The sequence below is a fragment of the Podarcis filfolensis genome (genome assembly GCF_964270895.1).
Source record: "Podarcis filfolensis genome assembly, chromosome: 1".
In the NCBI taxonomy this organism is placed as follows: Eukaryota; Metazoa; Chordata; class Lepidosauria; order Squamata; family Lacertidae; genus Podarcis; species Podarcis filfolensis.
Window position 1 is genome coordinate 28,017,641 of NC_139604.1, and position 18,822 is coordinate 28,036,462.

The following is an 18,822-nucleotide window of genomic DNA, read 5'->3' on the forward strand; positions in this document are numbered from 1 at the left end:
TTGTATCTCAGGATTCTGCACACAATTATGAGAACTAAAAACTTTGCAGAAAATAAAATCTGTACACATGCAATGATCACACAAATGCACGAAACACACCGAGCTTAGAAATGTTAATATCAGATTGGTCAAGAGATGTGGGACATAACATAATGTTTGAAGACTGGGAAAGGTTGTGGAGGAAAGGGGTCAAGTTCACTGCATGTATGGTGTTAAAGGGAAATTATTAAAATTATGTATAGATGGTACTTAACTCCTGTAAAATTAGCAAAGATCTATCACAATAATGATAATCTTTGTTGGAAATGTAAAGAAAAAGAAGGTACCTTTTATCATATGTGGTAGACCTGCCCCAAGGGAAAAGACTTCTGGGAGAAGATTTATAAGGAATTGAAAAAAATGTTGAAATATACATTTATTAAGAAACCAGAGGCCTTTCTTCTTGGAATGACAGGTTTGGAATTGTCCAAGAAAGATGTTAGATTGTTTTTCTATGCCACAACTGCAGCTAGAATTTTGTTAGCCAAGAATTGGAAAACACAAGAAGTGCCAACAGTGGAGGAATGGCAGATGAAGATGATGGACTTTTTGGAGCTAGCCGACCTGACCGGAAGAGTCCGTGACCAGAAGGAGGAGGAGTACCAGGAGGAATGGATGAAATTCAAAGACTATTTAGTTAAATATGCTAGGATAATTTAAATAGAAATACTTGCAAATACCAGATAGGCTTAGGATTTAAATTTGTGATGTTATAGAATAATATGTTTAAATTTAAAATGAAAAGAAAGAAAGATGTTAATTGATTAAGTAAATTTTATGAGAAATTTGTTTTGGAAAACTGTTACAATGATATACATTGAAACTCAGCCAGGGGGATTTGAGGAAGTCACTTAACAATGTTACTAAGAGTAGAATAATTACAGTTAGGATTTATGTTTGTTTGTTTGTTCATAAATTTTGGAAAATCAATAACAAAATTGGGGGGGGGGAGAAATGCTAATATCAGAGTCCTTCTATAGGTGGTATCTGATGCCCAGTAAATTGCTTAAAATGTACAAGGGAGGGTCCAAACTGTGTTGGAATGTGAAGAGTTTTAGGAATCTTTCAGACATATGTGGTGGCAGTATAAATATGCCCCAAAATATTGGGAGATGGTTTACAATGAGCTTTAAAAAAATTATATTTATATTTCGAAAGAAACCAGAAGCCTTTCTATTAGCGATAATTGGTGATGAGCTCCCCCCAAGGCTATGTAATTTATTTCTTTATGCTACAGCAGTGGCCAGAATATGTATGCTAAAAGTTGGAAAGAAAAAGAAATACCAACGAAAGAACAATGGCTGTATAGATTGACAGAATATGCCAAACTCGGGAGCATGACAGCCAAACTAAGGAATCCGGATGGAAAACAAAGGGTGAATGGGAAACTTTGAGGAAATACTTTAAAAAAAAATACTAAAATGAAATTACAAGTAGGGATAATTCTCCGAACAACAGTTAAATACAAAGAAGGACTAGAAAGGAAAAAGTAGGGGGGATTAATATATGCAGTAATACCATATACATTACAAATGTCATGGAAGGATAGGCTGGGAAATCTATTTGGGAAAAATATTTGACTGTAACATATGATATGTAAATGGAAAAATGAAATAAATAAATAATCATTTAAAAAAAAAACACAGCAACCAGTATATTGTTTTCATATAGGGAGAACAGCGGGATAAGTTGTCCTGGCATAATCTGTTCAATGGATAGTTTGCTCTCTAAGCAGGCCCAGCCCACTGATGAAGCAAGGTAACCCATCCACCTTGAGCAGTGGAAGCCTAAGAGATGTTACCCTCTTCAACTCTGCTGCACACTCCACCAAGCTATCCTGGTGCAGTTGTGATCCCTGACAAGGCCCACCAATGCTGCAAGGTTTGTTGCCACTGCTGCAAGGTCTCTGCCGAGGTCCACTAAGGCCCTTGACATACTTCTGGAAGCTGGTGCCACACCAAAAAAAATAATTTCTGCACACCCAGTAAAAGGAGGTTCCCAAGCTGACTGATCTGCCCACTCTCCCAATCTTGGCTAAGCAAATCAGTCTCCTAAGCTTAAGCCAAGAAATAGTATTCTCTATGAAACTGAATAACAATATACATATCAAGGCTTTGAGTTTAGACCACTGAAGAAGCCTGGAAAGCTACTTTGGGAGTGTGCTACCTGGAAGCCACAGTAAAAGGGCCCCATCGGGGGTGAACAGCGGCCACTTGCTTACTTGGACTGCCAGGGCAAAACAGGTGTGAAACGCCGGCACCCTGTATGCAACTTCATTAACATCCATCTACAACTTCACTAGCATCTCTCGGTATTGTGAACAACACCGAACTTGCCTCTTGTTGGTATCTTCATGAACTTACATAAAAAGATGAAGAGGCCTGTGGCCTGGGCAGGCCAGGTCGTCCTTTTTTATACCTGCTGCTGCAATTGACAAAGCTGCCTCTGATTGGTTGACAGGGCATTCTTTGATTGACAAGGCATCTGACTCTCCCCTTCATCTCATAGCTCACCAATTAACCAATTAACCAACTCTAGGCCAAACCAATCAACCAACCAACTAGAAGGATTACTGTTCATCTCTTTTCCTTAGGGTCTCCCTATTTTCAATGGAGAAATGTTGGGGGATGGGTATGGAGTTATCCGACTCATGAACCGTCTGAAGGCAATCCTGTACAGTGAAGGGGTTTTTTAAACATTTAATGTTTTATTATGTTTTTATATATGTTGGATGCCGCCCAGAGTGGCTGGGGCAACCCAGTGAGATGTGTGGGGTATAAAAAATAACTTTATCATTATGGAATGGGGCGTCCCTATTTCCATCAGAGAAATGTTGGGGTGCATGCTAGGTATATTTCTAAAAGGAAAGGGTATGAAAAACTCTGGATTGGGAGAAGGTAAAGTGTGGGAATGCACTTATTTGGAGGAGAAGGGGAAGAAGAGCTTGCTATCCACATTACATCACAATACAGAGGAGTTCTGGACGTCTGGGTGACCTTGGGCCAGAAACCCAATCTCATCTACCCCATCCATGTTATTGCTCCTCCTAACCATGAACTCAAGATGGTGGGTGCACCTCCATTGGAGCCAAAAGGAGGGCACTGAGAAATATTACTGTGCTTGGGGGAACTTGTGTTTCTTGTTCCTGATCAGAAGGATGCAGCAGATGATGAAGAAGAAGAGTTTCAATTTGATATCCCGCTTTATCACTACCCGAAGGAGTCTCAAAGCTGCTAACATTCTCCTTTCCCTTCCTCCCCCACAACAAACACTCTGTGAGGTGAGTGGGGCTGAGAGACTTCAGAGAAGTGTGACTAGCCCAAGGTCACCCAGCAGCTGTATGTGGAGGAGCGGAGACGCGAACCCGTTTCCCCAGATTACGAGACTACCGCTCTTAACCACTACACCACACTGGCTCTCTTACGATGAGGCCTGGCTGCAATATCCACACCGAACATAGAAAGAATTTAAAACACATGGGTTCCCCCAAAATAACCCTGGGAAATGCTAGTTTACAGAGATGCAATTTCCAGCACTCTAAACAAACTACAGTTCCCAAGATTATTTCAGGGAAGCCATTAGTCCCTGCCTCTGCCCTGCCTCCCCTCCATTTTTCCTTTTTCCTCTTTCTCCTCTCTACTGAGGCCCTCCACAGAGAAATCTTTGGGGCGGGGAGATTCAACTGAGAATGCTAAATAAACCATGGAATATACATTGGCACTTGATGTGTGTGTGTTTGTGTGCAATGCACTTGGAGGGAATAGCTGGCTGGAACCCTAAACAGAAGCAGCAGAATGCACTGCAACATTTTGTTGCAGGTCCCCTTTGCGATTTACCACAGATGCTGTCCCTACTTTGAAGCATTTACCCTATAGAAATCCTCCTCCTCCTTTTGGGTTCACAATTGTAAAAGCATGAGACAAAAGGAGCTGGAAGGAAAGAGGAAACTTTGCACAATCTGGAAGAGAGTGAAAGAAGGAAAGAGTGGTAAAGGAATTTAAAAAAAAACCTGAGAATAAGTGGGGGGGGGGAGAAGACGAAAAGTCAAAGCAAGAGGGAAATACGAGAGAGAGAAATTGGGCAGACCTATGGCCTGGGCAGGCATTTGAAAAATCTATTGAAAACAGACATTTTAAGTTTATCTTAGACTGGGTAGTTTGCAAGTTTCTGTGGCTTTGCACAAGACTTTGTATTTTTCTCAGAAGATCAGTGAAGAATGTATAATTATTTTGGTAATTATTGTGTGTATATTAGTCGCCAACATATTGCATGAGTTGTACCGCTCTCCCAATCTGGCAATGATGAGCAGGCAAGGGGGGGGTGGCAGCCCACCAGGAGACGGGTTCCTGGATAGGCATTGGTAGCACCCCTCCTCCCCCCCCCCCAACCCTTCTGGAGCTGCTTTCCTGGTGCAGCCTTCCTGGAGGGTCAGTTTCCACAGCTGCCGCCAGTGGGCAATCACTTATTTGCAGGGTGAAACAGCCCATAGCATGAATGCAGTTTGTGCATACCTGCAACAAAAGTAATGCTAATGAACACCCAACTATTTGCTGGCTTTTTAGAAAAACTTTTCTCTCTCTCGATCAAAATGTATTTAAAGAAAATCCTAAGAGGCTGATAACCATAAGCCAGAGGGAGACGGAGAAACAAAAAAGAGCTTGCATGTTTTTCTTCCTCTGGTAAACAGGATATTCTTAGCCTCATCTTGTTATCTTCCATGGACAAAGCTCCCATGGTGAATGCTTCAGAAAATGGGTTTGGTAATACTAATATGTCACTGCTATTATTAAGTGTCATCTATTGAAGCATCCTAACAAGAATCAATATTACAGTCGGGTTTACGAGACTGCATCATCCAAGCTGCATTACTCAAAAATACATTTTAGAAAACACCGGACTCACTTTCGCTTGTCGTCTTTCACCTCTAAACTTGAGTAAATTGAGGGGAGTGCCTATTAAATTAATATCACCTTCATAAAGAGTAGCTAGTGGAGCATTCTCTTCACTGCTGTTTCTTACATTCTGAATGCTGGGAATGTAATGCTTTCAGCATCTATACTGAGCCACAATGCAAGAAGAAATGAAAAATGCACAGAAGGGGGGGGGGACTGGCCTGCAACCAGCAATGGGGGGTGCTTCTCCTTGAGTGAGGTATGTTGAGGGGGGTCACATTGGCCAGGGAAAGTGATCTCACTTCATATTTTGCCCCAAGAGAGCTCCATGTATGCTAAGATAGTGCAAGCTGCACAGCACCTTCCAAAATGGGATTTCATGCTGAAAACCATAGAGGCAATGAAATTAGGAAGTAAAATAAATCATGGAATTAATGCAATATACAATAACCAGAAAGCCAAATTAATCATAAATAATGAATTAACAGAAACATTTAACATCAAGAAAGGTACTAGACAAGGCTGTCCACTGTCGCCACTTCTATTTGTTACTATTCTAGAAACATTACTAACAGCAATAAGGAAAGAACCAAAAAGAAAAGGTATCAATTTGGGTAACAGATATTATAAACTCAAAGCCTTTGCGGATGACTTCATTATAACTACCGAGAATCCAATGGAATGCATATTAGAAACACTGACAAAAATAAATGAATTCGGGAAAGTCTCAGGCTTTAAATTAAACAAAGATAAAACAAAATTATTAGTGAAAAATATGAATGAAGAAAAAAAAGAGAATTAGAAATTAAAACAGGATTAAAGATAACCAATAAAGTGAAATATCTAGGTATCTGTATCACGTCAAAAAATATAAATCTCTATAATGATAACTATGTAAAAATATGGAAATAAATAAAAAAAGATTTGGAAATTGGGAGAAGATTAAATTTGTCACTTTGGGGCAGGATGTCCATAATTAAAATGACCATGCTACCAAAGATGTTGTTTCTATTCCAAACAATACCAATAATTAGCGGAGTAAAATGTTTCAAAGACTGGCAAAATTTATTTGGCAAGGCAAAAAACCAAGAGTAAAATCCAAATTATTAATGGAAATTAGAGACAGATGCAGATTTGCAGTTCCAGACCTTAATTATGTTGGAAATGCCAAGAGACAAAGGGGACCTTAATATGTGGTGGTCATATAGGAAGGCTAAAGGATATTGGGTAATGATTTATGTAGAATTAAAAAAGATGTTCAGGTTTACATTCCCCAAAAAATCAGATGCCTTTTTATTAGGTTTAACAAGGGTACTCTCACTCTTCCTCTATGCAACCACAGTGGCTAGAATATTATAAGCACAAAAATGGAAGGGTGACAAAATCACAACAATAGAACAGTAGCAAAATAAGATGATAGAATATACAGTTAACTACTATGACAGCAAAGATAAGAACTCAAGATGAGACACAAATGAGAGAGGAGTGGGAACATTTGGAAGTGTATCTAAATAGGTATAATAGTCAAATAAACCTCCAAGTAGGGTTGGAATTGTGAACAGCAGTAAAATACAAAAACAAACTAGAAGCAGTATAGAATGAAACAGGATGGATATGCAGCAAATTTAGGATTAAATAGGATGCCATAGAGGGATGGACTGGGGAGTCTGGAGACATGAGACAATCAAAGGTAATTGTAAGATGTATAAATTTAATGTTGGAAAAGATATATATATTAAAGGATTGTATCATGTGAGCGGCTTTTTAAAGGATAGGGCAGGTTTGGGACATGGCCCTGTTAGAGAAAAATGTAAGAATGGCAAGAAGCAAATCTTAACCTATGAAACACTACGCTGCCCTTCTATTTCCTAGACATCTTCTGACACCCGCTATCCTGAAATGAGATAATTTGGCTGTTTTGATTTTCCACTTCTTTTCTCAGCAGGTCCTCCGTTTAGCCAGTATGAAGCTTCATGCAGTCTCTTATTCTTACTTGTAATGGCAATCGATAAGTTACTAGTCAATACACGGTTGTAACCTCGGCTGCAACTCTTTAATTCTTTCACCTTTTTCTTTTGTATTACTTGGGGACATTGTTGTTTATATCACTGTTGTTTATAAGTCTTTATAAGTTGCAGTAAAATACAGGCGCTAAGTATGCAATTTGACTGGGGAGAAGTAATCAAATATTCTATTTTGGAAAAAAAATATTTGCGAAGATGGTGTTCAAGCACAGAGAATATCTAAGGAGGAGGTGGTGTATCAGTCTTAATATTTTTCAAAAATGTGGCATCATCAGCTCCTCTGCTTCCGCATACAGCAACACCTCCAAAAAGTCCTCAATACAAGACAGACTATCATACTTTAGTTGACATAGATTCTGCAGATGACAGTCCTGACTATTCAGCTGATCTGGACCCCAAGCAACTCAAGACACCCCTGGGCCCTTGCACTTGAGAAATCTGAGGAATGACCTTGAGAATACTGAAAAGAATTTATTGCACTCCTTCTGTGCTTTGCCACAAGAAGCCCAGAATGAAATATTAGATTTGACTTCTTCTGTTCGTGCCCAATAAGTTTGAAGAAGGCTCAGAAGGGATTGTGAAAGCAAAACTTGACCCTTTGTATTCCAGATCCAACCCACCAGATACACCACCGTGAGTTGAATTTATGGGCTCAGAAGCCACCCTTCCCTCACCATCAGCAGGTCACTGCAGATATGAAACCCCCTTTCCTACAAATTGGAGATGAAAAGCTTCCCCAGAGATTCGGTCCCCATGCAATCCCTTACAGAGGCCAATATGGCCACAACATTTGCCTGGCTTGCAATGAGAAAGCTCAAAGTGTGTGAACAGGGATCTCCATATGAAGTACCTAACATGAGTGCATTAGTTGGCTACACTTGCAAGGGAGCACTGATCCTTAGTTATTATATGTACCTGAGTGGACAGTTTATTTGGAATTTATCTGCTGGTGAAGAATCATCCTTGAAACAGTTGACTTATCCCGGAAACACTGTTCTGTTCCCGTTTTATTTGCTGTTTATTGCTGCATTCTACGGCAGTTTGAATATATTTCCCCTACGTTGAAGCACCTACCACTGCTGCCGCTCTGCCGTGAGTTTGTGGGGAGGGCTCTTCCCCCTGCAAGCCCATTCTCCACCAGGCCCGGCGGGCGGGGCCCACACTCACCACCGCCACAACTTTAAGGACACTGGTGCTGCTGCAGCAAATGTTTAAAATGTTTTTATATATTTTAAAGTGTTTTAAAAGTGTTTTTACTTTTTACTTTGTTGTACCACCATAAACGGTGGTTTTTGTTTTGTTTTGTTTTATTTTGGGGTGGGGTGGTTGTTGAGTGGGGTGGGGATTGGTTTTGTTTTGGTGTAATTGTTTTTTGTTTGTTTGCTTTTATATTTTGTAAATGGAGGCGAGTATGAGGCTTGGGATTCCTACTGTGGAGGGGCGAGGGAGGTATGGCGGTGGGGGCAGATGTCATAGGCGAAGGGGATCGAGATACGGATATGCTCGTACCCCTTCCAATCTGCACCCCATCCCGAGAGACGAGGGTAGGGTGAGCAAGGATTACTCACCTCCGTCACTGGTGTTGTGCAATGCCAGGTCTATAGGCAACAAAACCGCCACCCTGCGAGATTTCTTCATCTCGCAGGGGGTCGACCTGGCTTGTGTGACGGAGACCTGGGTGCACGAAGGGGATACTGTTACCTTACGAGAGATGGCGCCCCCGGGTTTCTCCGTCCTCCACCAGTCGCGGACTGTGGGCCAGGGGGGAAGGGTGGCATTATTAATCTGGGAAGATTGTTCTTTCAGGGCTCTACCATCGCCATCGATCCCCGGCATTGAATGTGTTGGCCTAGTGTGGGGCTCCGAGGTGAGCTTGGCTGTCTGGCTGGTGTACCGGCCACCTAGCACACCAGCAGCCACCCTGTCAGGCCTGCTGGAGGCGGTGGCCGGCTGGGCCTTGGAGTTCCCTAACCTATTGGTATTGGGGGACTTCAACATCCATGCTGATGCCACTCCCTCCTCACAAGCTCTGGACCTGGTGTCTTCCATGGCGACACTAGGGCTCTCCCAGTTTGTTTTGGGCCCCACACATCAAGCAGGCCACACACTGGATTTGATCTTTGGCGTCGGTATAGATGTGATCATGTTTCCTTTGATGAAGGTGCCATGGTCTGATCACTACGCTCTGAAAGCCAGGATTGACGTTCCACCCCCAACCCTGCGTAGGTGGCGAGCCGATTTGGGCTCGCCCGCAGAGGCTGATGGACCCTGATAGATTCCGTCAGGCCTTGCGGGACCTTGCTCCCCCTGGCGACTCATTGACTGAGCTTGCTGAGGGCTGGAATACCCAGCTCCTGGCAGCCATCAATGAGATCGCACCTAAGCGCCCTCTACGACCCCGCAGAAACCGGGCTCCCTAGTTTACCGAGGAGCTCCAGAAAATGAAGCGGGACCTCAGATGGCTAGAGCGAGTATGGCGGGGTGCCCGTGACGGAGCTTCAAGAACATCTTATAGGGTTTTTATGAAAACCTACGAGATGGCAGTGAAGGCCGCTAAGAAGTCCTACTTCTCGGCCTCCATTGCATCCGCTAGCTCTCGCCCGGCGCAATTATTTAGTATAATTTGGTCTTTAACATCCCTCAAAGGACAGCCAAATGGTGGTGCGCCCGCTTTTAAAGAAAACATCATTAGATCCCTTAGATCTATCCAATTACCGCCCGGTTTCGAATCTTCCATTCCTGGGTAAGGTGATTGAGAGAGCGGTTGCTGAACAGCTTGGTAGGTTTCTGGATGAAACATTGGCTCTGGATCCATTCCAGTAGGGCTTCCGCGCTGGTCATGGGACTGAGACGGCTCTGGTCGCCCTAACAGATGATCTCCGCAGGCAGCTGGATCGAGGCGGGTCGGGGCTGCTGATTCTTCTAGACCTGTCAGCAGCCTTCGACATGGTCGATCACGAACTCCTGGACCACCGCCTTGCTGACGTGGGGATCCAGGGCACAGTCCTTCAATGGCCGCACTCGTTTCTCTCTGGTCGGGGACAGAGGGTGGCGCTTGGGGGGGAATTGTCATCCCACCACTCCTTGGTGTGTGAAGTGCCCCAGGGTGCGATACTCTCCCCGATACTTTTTAACATCTTTATGCGCCCCCTCGCCCAGCTTGTCCGGAGTTTTGGGCTGGGCTGCCATCAGTATGCTGATGACACCCAACTCTATCTGTTGATGGATGGCCATCCTGACTCGGCCCCAGACACACTGATCAGATGCTTGGAAGCTGTGGCTGGATGGTTACGCGGGAGCCGGTTGAAGTTAAATCCTTCGAAGACAGAGGTCCTCTGGCTGGGACGGGACGATATGGGATTGAGGGGGCAACTCCCATCTCTTGCGGGGGTGCAATTAGTGCCAGCACCGTCCGTTAAGAGTTTGGGTGTAATCTTCGATACCTCCCTCTCCATTGAGGCGCAGATTGCAGCTATAACAAAGGCGGCATTTTTTCATCTCCACCAAGCTAAGCAGTTGGCTCCTTACCTCTCTCGCCCTGACCTAGCCACTGTGATCCACACGACAGTCACCTCCAGACTGGATTATTGTAACTCGCTCTACGTGGGGCTGCCCTTGAGACTGACCCAGAAACTCCAGCGGGTGCAGAATGCCGCAGCGAGACTCCTTACGGGGTCTTCGCTGCGAGATCACATTCATCCGGTGCTATACCAGCTGCACTGGCTCCCGGTGGAGTACAGGATCAGGTTTAAGGTGCTGGTTTTAACCTTCAAAGCCCTATACGGCCTAGGACCCTTGTACCTACGGGACCGCCTCTCCTGGTATGCCCCACAGAGGAACTTACGGTCTTCAAATAAAAACATCCTGAAGGTCCCAGGCCACAGAGAGGTTAGGCTGGCCTCAACTAGAGCCAGAGCTTTTTCGGCTGTGGCTCCAACCTGGTGGAACGCTCTGTCACAAGAGACAAAGGCCCTGCAGGACTTGACATCTTTCCGCGGGGCCTGCAAGACAGAGCTGTTCCACCAGGCCTTTGGTCAGGGCGCAGCCTGACTCCCTCCTTTGGCAATCTTTACAAAACTTTAGTTTATGGTTGCCATCAATTTTGATTTTAATTAATTTTTATAATGTTTTTATAATGTTGCACTGTTTCAGTGTTGATAGCCGCCCTGAGCCCGGCTTTGGCTGGGGAGGGCGGGATATAAATAAAAAATTATTATTATTATTATTATTATTATTATTATTATTATTATTATTATTAGGTCGCTGCAGAAAGCAGCTGTAACACTCAGTGCAGTCCAGCGTCTCCATAAAGCCTTGTATATAGTTTGTATAGTACAGTAGCTGCAGTGAATAAAGGAAGATATTCTTCAGCACTGTCGTCCGAGTGATTTATGCTCTGCTGTGCACTGCTGTACTCTGCTGACTTCTGGAAGTGAGTTCGGTGCTCACAGCTCTGAGTTGTGAGTCCACAGCACTTAGACCTGTTCCTGCAGAAGAAGGTCTCTGGAAGTGCTACCCCAGCTCGCCTGGCCCAGTCGGGGCTGAAGTGGTTGAGCCCAGTCGGTGGCACTGGCTCAAAGGCGAAGCTGACAGTTACATATGATTTTATTTTGGAGTTGTCTGTTTATTTTGGAGTTGTTTGTTGTAAAGAATGTATATTATGTGAATAAAATAATAAAGGATAATTTAAAAAAAATCCGAAATGATGTTTAAAAGGATGTTATGCTGGAAAATATGTGTAAAAACTAATTAAAAAAATATTATTATTATTTTAAAAAATACATTGCCCTGGTGTAGAGGGGTGCCTTAGGAGCAGGGGGCCCAATTTGGCCAAATTGTCCAATTGCAGCAAACTTAAAAGCAAATACCCAGTAAAGAAGAGGCTGAAGCTGCTACCAACTAACAGGAAAATGTACGTGGAAGTGCTGAACAAACAGGAATTCTACCCACCGTCATGAACTGCCAAATGAGCAGATCTGGGTGCTACTAACTAGGCTCTTTTAAGTGCAAACTCACGACTTGGCTGGCTGGTTGCCAGGCTCCTGCAGTTGCTGTAAAGATCCAGTTGGTCCCACCTACTGGGAGTGAACGCCGTATCTCTTCACCTGCTGGAATCTTGATCTGTAGCTGTTTGGTGTTTTAGTTTTGTAAGGAAAATAAAAAGTTTTTGTAAGAACCCTTTTGCCTTGACTTGCTATTTGAATCTGGATGGGGGAGTCTAAGAAGATGTTGTTTCTCAACACCCACAGCAAGAGTGTAAGGAAGTCCTGTCCCTCTGGAATACAGTCACCAGGTGGGTACCGGAGCAATGATCAATCCTGACTTTCCCGCAGTGGAATCGTTCTATCGAAGATTCATTGTCTGGCAGAAACAACAAGGCTCTTGCAGGACCACTAGACTGGTTCCACCCACAGGCAGAGTGTCAATCACCTCCCAGAAGGGCTGACCCATAACATTTTGCCGCTGTAGATAAAACACCTTGCCACCACCTCCCTCCTTCCCCAGAGTGAAGAGTTAGGGGCACAGATAACAAATGATATATGGGAGTCAAGTATAAAATCAACAGAAATAACCTCTATGGATCTAAGACTAAGACTTAGTCAGCAGAAAATAATATTAAGAGTCCACTGGACTCCAGCAAAACTTTACCAGAAGAAAATAGCAAATGCAGACAACTGCTGGAGATGTGGGAGTAAAAATGCGAACTTAGTGCATATGATGATTAATTGCCCAATGATAAGTTCATTTTTGTGCGAGGTGAGGATATATATAGCAAGAGTAATAAAAAGAAATTGTTATTTAGGGGAATTGAATTTAATTCTAAATTATATACTGGAAATGTGGGAGATTACAAGGGATAAAAAAAAAAGGATATACCGTGCCGTATTAGAAGCAAAAAAAACTAGTTTTGATGAATTGGAAGAGTCGCAAAAAGATTCCATTGAGCACATGGATAGATAATATGGACAGACTAGCTACATACGAACGAATTGTATGTCAATGCAAATTAAGAATGGATAAATATGAAGAAATCAGGAAGGAATATTTAAGCGATAAGGTGGACAGTGGTGGGAAGTAGGGGGAGGAGAGGTGGGAAAATACTTTTAAAAAGGTGTAGTCATAGGTAAATCAGTACTCAAATATGAATTGTTAAATTGTGTTATTAGTGTTATTGTGGTTTTTGTTGTGTTTTTTGTGGTTATTTGTATTGAAAAAATGATTAAATAAATTAAAAAACAACAACTAGGCTCTTTTAAGTGCAAACTCATGACTTGGCTGGGTGGTTGCCAGGCTCCTGCAGTTGCTGTAAAGATCCAGTTGGTCCCACCTACTAGGAGTGAACGCCATATCTCTTCACCTGCTGGAATCTTGCTCTGTAGCTGTTTGGTGTTTTAGTTTTGTAAGGAAAATAAAAAGTTTTTGTAAGAACCCTTTTGCCTTGGCTTGCTATTTGAATCTGGATGGGGGAGTCTAAGAAGACGTTGTTTCTCAACACCCACAGCAAGAGTGTAAGGAAGTCCTGTCCCTCTGGAATACAGTCACCAGGTGGGTACTGGAGCAATGATCAATCCTGCTGACTTTCCCGCAGTGGAATCATTCTATCGAAGATTCATTGTCTGGCAGAAACGACAAGGCTCTTGCAGGACCACTAGACTGGTTCCATCCACAGGCAGAGTGTCAATCACCTCCCAGAAGGGCTGACCCATAACATTTTGCTGTTGTAGATAAAACACCCTGCCACCACCTCCCTCCTTCCCCAGTCAGGCCTTGCCCCACAGCTGTGCTCTCACCCTCCATTTTCTGAGTAGGGATTTCCAAGGAGAGTCCCAGATGCATGGCTGCCTTGTTTCGGAGAGACCAAACTCCACCAGGGTCTCTCCAATATGAACAGGGCTTTTTTTCTTCCCTCTGCTGGGGGAGGGGAGAACTCAGAGAAAATGGGAGGGCTTCAGATTCCATTTCAGAGCTGCAGTATTTAAGAAGTGCACCAATACTAGCAATACTTCGCCACCTCCATTGCATCTGAGGAAAACAGTACCAGGAGACTCTTTTTATTAATAATAATAATTCATTAAATTAATTCATTAATTTTAATTTGACAAAGTAGTAATCATAAATAAATGTAGTAATCATAAATAAGTAAGAATAAACATGTGCACCACACCACCGAGACCATTCCATTGTGCCAATGCAACCTGCCAGGAGACTCTTTCTGGTGGTCCATAGTCTAACAGAACCACCTTTGCCATCAGGGTCTAGTAAGAACTCCAAGATCTCTGGCAACTACTTTGCAAAGCTTTTTTCTTCTTCTTCTCCCAAATAAAACCTCTCAAATCTGGAAGCTGAGGAGAGAGGAAAGATTAGAGGAGGAAAGTACAGAATTAAGAGAGATACAAGAGGCAACCTGGGACTCGATTGCAATTCTTGAGATGAAACAGAGAGAGCTGATATTATGCTTTAGGGGAGTATCAGAGATATCAGAAGAGAATATTGGAGGAGAAATAAAGGAGATAAGTAAAACACAAAAAGAACTATTGGATAATACGTCAATGTTAGAGATGAGGCAGAAACAATTGAATTTGAAATTCAGAGGGATTCCTGAGGGGATAAACGAAACTATAAGAGCTAAATTAATTAAAGAATTAGCAAACTGGCTGGACATGAGGGAAGAGGAGATAGGTTATACAATAGCAAATGCATTTCGAATAAAGGTAAAATCTGCTAGAGCGAGAGGGAAGAAATTGCCAGGGGACGTACTGGTTATGTTTAATTCTATGGACGTGAGGAATGAGATATTGAGATTAAATTATAACAAAAACATATGCATTGACTGGAAGGCAATTATTGTATTCAAGGAGGTTCCAGCCAGATTTCTTTGACGTAGAGACATCTATAAACAACTAGTGGGTCAGTTAAAAAAAAATGGAATTCAATACAGGTGGGAATTCCCGGAGGGGATCTCATTTTACTATAAAGATAAGAGATTTAAGCTATCTAACCCCCAGGACCTCGAGAAATTTGCCAGAAGATATGAAAAGGAGTTGGGGAAGGTGGAAAAGAAAAAAAACAGAGGAAGAACAAGAGGAGAAACAGAGAGGGGAGGGAGAGGAGGAGGAGGAGGGGAGGGAGAAGAAACAGACAACAAAGAACACACAAGACTTAATTTTTGGTTGGTAATTAAATAAAAATGGCTTTAAAAATATTGTCATGGAATGTGAATGGACTTAATAATAAAAATAGGAGAAACAAATTGAACATGTGCTGATTAAACATAATCTTGACATAATCTGCCTGTGGGGCTTTTCCAAGATGGCCACCGTGTAAGGTTCCTCCTTCCAGTTCTCTCCGACCTCTTCTCCTGATTTGGATTTTACAACCGTTGGAGTAAGTTATTTACTTTAGTTTTGCATTTTGCTAGACAAGTAATTGCTGGACTCTCCACTGGTGTGATGCCAGATTTTAATTAAGTTTGACGAAGGAGGATTGCTTTGGATTGATCTGGGTGGTGCCAAACTTGTGTGCTTCGGACCTGCACCTCCGGCACGAAGAGAAACTCCCCTGTTTAAGGTGAGGCCTTTGGGAGTTTCCCTTTCATCTGAGACCGACCCGCGGTGGGCCCTGCAATAAGCTTCGAAGGAGAAACTTATATTAGTCTTAGTCCTGGTGGGAGTAGGACTTCAAAGGAACGGTCTGTGTTGCTTACCGGTAGTCTCCTTATAGACCTAAATTGCCGGCTGGTGAGGGTGAAGGTGAAGACGCCGACTTTGAAATACTATCCCCCCTCTTCTTGATATCTGAATTATGGGATATGGGAAACGTCTTAGAGATTCCGAGGAGATAGTCCCCATTCCCTTTCCGAGATCAAAGCAAACAAGGGTTGAACCAGGTCACTTTAAAGAAGCGAGTAATCTACTGGATTGTTCCTACATGGTAGAAACTCAGAACCATTTCAACCCACTGATTGCGCGTCAGCACTTAAAGACGAGGAGCGAATAATTCCACAAATAACAAGTGATGTGGCCAACAGTAAGAGTGTAGTCTCTCCTCAGAAGGTGGAACTGGTCCTTGGCACGGCCAATCAAATGACATTTGAACAGTCCCATTTAATAATCAAAACCTTGCACTGTATATTCAAAAGACTTGATGATCTTTCGTCCCAGCTGCATAGCCTCCAACAAAAGCTAGTTACTACTTCCCCAGCATCAGCCGGTGTTAAGTCCCTTGAAGAGAGGAAGGGGATGAGGAGTTTGCCCTTAAATAACAAACGTACTGACAAATTTAAATGCAACTTTAACCTTCAATTAGGCCATCAATCCTTGATCTTAACTCCAAGGAAAGTGAGCCTAACTATACAAAATGGGGACCCAAGATGGAGAACTCTGGGTGGTGCCAAGGAACTCCTAAAGGTGCTTTTAAATATGGAGGCAACACAAATTGACCTCCGTGCAGTCCTCCCCCTTGTCCATCATCATAAATCCCAGAGAGTCCTGCTTGCGTTTCAATCCACAAAAATTCCCACTATCATATTACAAAAGAAAGCATTTTTGTTTCGCTGTGGGATAGCACCAACGAGAGCCTTTATAGACCCTACGCCTAAACCCCTACTGTTGGAGGCAATAACCAAAGAGGGCTCAAAATCTGCTAAACCCAATCCACCAGTGGGTGTTCTACCCCAGGAGAAGAGTTATGTGGCCTCCACTCCCCTAGCAAAGAACAATGACCAACCGAAAAGTGGCATGACACCACCAGAAGAGATTGAACTCATTGCCTCCTTTGCTGATTTACCAGTGGTGGAACAAAAAGAAATTATTAATAGACTGGAATCGCTTAAAACCCAACTTATTAGGAAGCTCAGCACCAGAATACTCACGTACAGCGAACATGACTCCCTAGAAGAACCAGATCATATGGACCACTCAATATCTAATGCTAAATGTATGTCGGCAATGGAGGATAAGATACAACCCCAAGAAACAACTACCAGTCCTTCCCTCCAAGCAGAACAATCCTCTGTGCTCTTAATAGATTTACATGACCGTCCATTGAAAAACAAAGCTGAAGAAAGCAGCACACAACAGGAAAAATCCCCTTCTACACATTCATCGATGCCAGACCTGGAACCTTCTTATAGCACTGACCAATCAAGAGAAGAGGTGCCTTTGCAAACCCTCCCAAATAGCCCTCTCGCCCAGCCTTATCCCTCTTTGCGGAGTATTACGGTTTCAACAGCAAGATCAGTGACGGAACTGATTGAAGACCCAACAGGCCACATAAATCAAGTAGCCCAAAAGACCAGTAGCAGGCTACAGAGAGACCAAACTTCTGACGAGATAGCTGGTCCATCCCGGGTGGCCCACCAAACTCTTTTGGAAAAGGGGTCCACCCCTGTTCAAAGTCCTACTCCTAGTAGATCGAGGGGCCAAGCTCAACAGTCAGATGACCTTGTAAATCCCACTCAGCCTTTACGAGAGGTTTTTCATCAGAGGAAGATAACTGATTTCTTTATTGGCTCCCCTCTTCCCATATTAAAGTTGAGCCAATTTTCTGAATGACAGTCAATTGGAGGAACGGGGAAACCCCAGCCTTCAATATTAAGTTGGAACATTGCTGGATGGAAAAGTAAAAAATTAGATCCAGAATTCCAAAAATATATTAATTCCTTTCTTATCATACTATTACAAGAAACTTGGGTGGTGGAGGAAATTGAGTTAAATGGCTTTGAGTTTATATGTCTGCCTGCTAGCCCGTCAACGAATGGTGGCCGCCCTAAAGGTGGCCTTACAATTGGTATCTCCCTCAAACTTCGGGCTAAACTTTCACTAGTACATGCATTTCCGCCTTATGCTATTACCGGTCTGATCTCTGGTGGAAACTTCTCTTTATTGGTTACAAATGTCTATTTCCCTCCGGGAGGGTTAGCAGCTGATCTTACTTCTAGATGGGAATCCCTAGAGGATTTTTTACTTTCTTGTTATCTTAAATATCCCAATGTCCCCTCCATTACTGGAGGTGATTTTAACGCTCGGATAGCATCAAATCGGGAGGCTCTTAAAAAGTCTAAGTGGTGGGTTGACCCCGGCGTTCAAACTTACGATCTAGCATACACCCCCACTAGAATATCAAAGGATGTAAAAGCCAATAAGGCGGGAGTGATGCTTTATCAGATTGCTCTACGCCTTAATTATATTAAATGGCAGGTGTCCTCCAGACATACCAGGAGAGTTCACCCACCTGGGGTTAAAATCAAACAGTGTTCTCGACTATGTATTGGTTTCCCGGGATCTATTTTTGAATGTCACCTCTTTTAAAATTGATAATGCCCAATTTAGTGACCATCTTCCCCTGACAACCAAGTTATGTGTTGACTGGCAGTTGCTTGACCACTCCCACCCAATCCCGGTGAATGTGGAGTCGTCCACTAAAATAAAGGGGACTAGATGGTCCCCTGCCCTCGCTCATAGATATACGGATTTTATCCGAGAAAAGTTTTCTGGTGATCAGATGGACGTAGGAATAGTCCCGCGTGACCCTATTACCTGTATGAATTGTTTTTCTTGCCTGATAGAAGTTTTGACTCGCTTTTTTACTTCTACAACCTATGGAGCTAAAAACGATTATTTTAAATTTGGCACCCCTTGGTTCAACTCTGCTTGCAAACTAGCCAGACTCAATCTACATACAATATATAATAACTATAAACTTTCCGGTGCTCCGGCCTTACCTCCATCTTATTCCCTGGCTAAAAAAGCATACAAACAGGCCCAGAAATCGGCCAAACGGGAGTGGCACTTAAATCATTGGCAGACTATAATTTCTGCCTCAAAATCTCATAACTCCCGGAAATTTTGGTCCTTAATAAAGGGAAG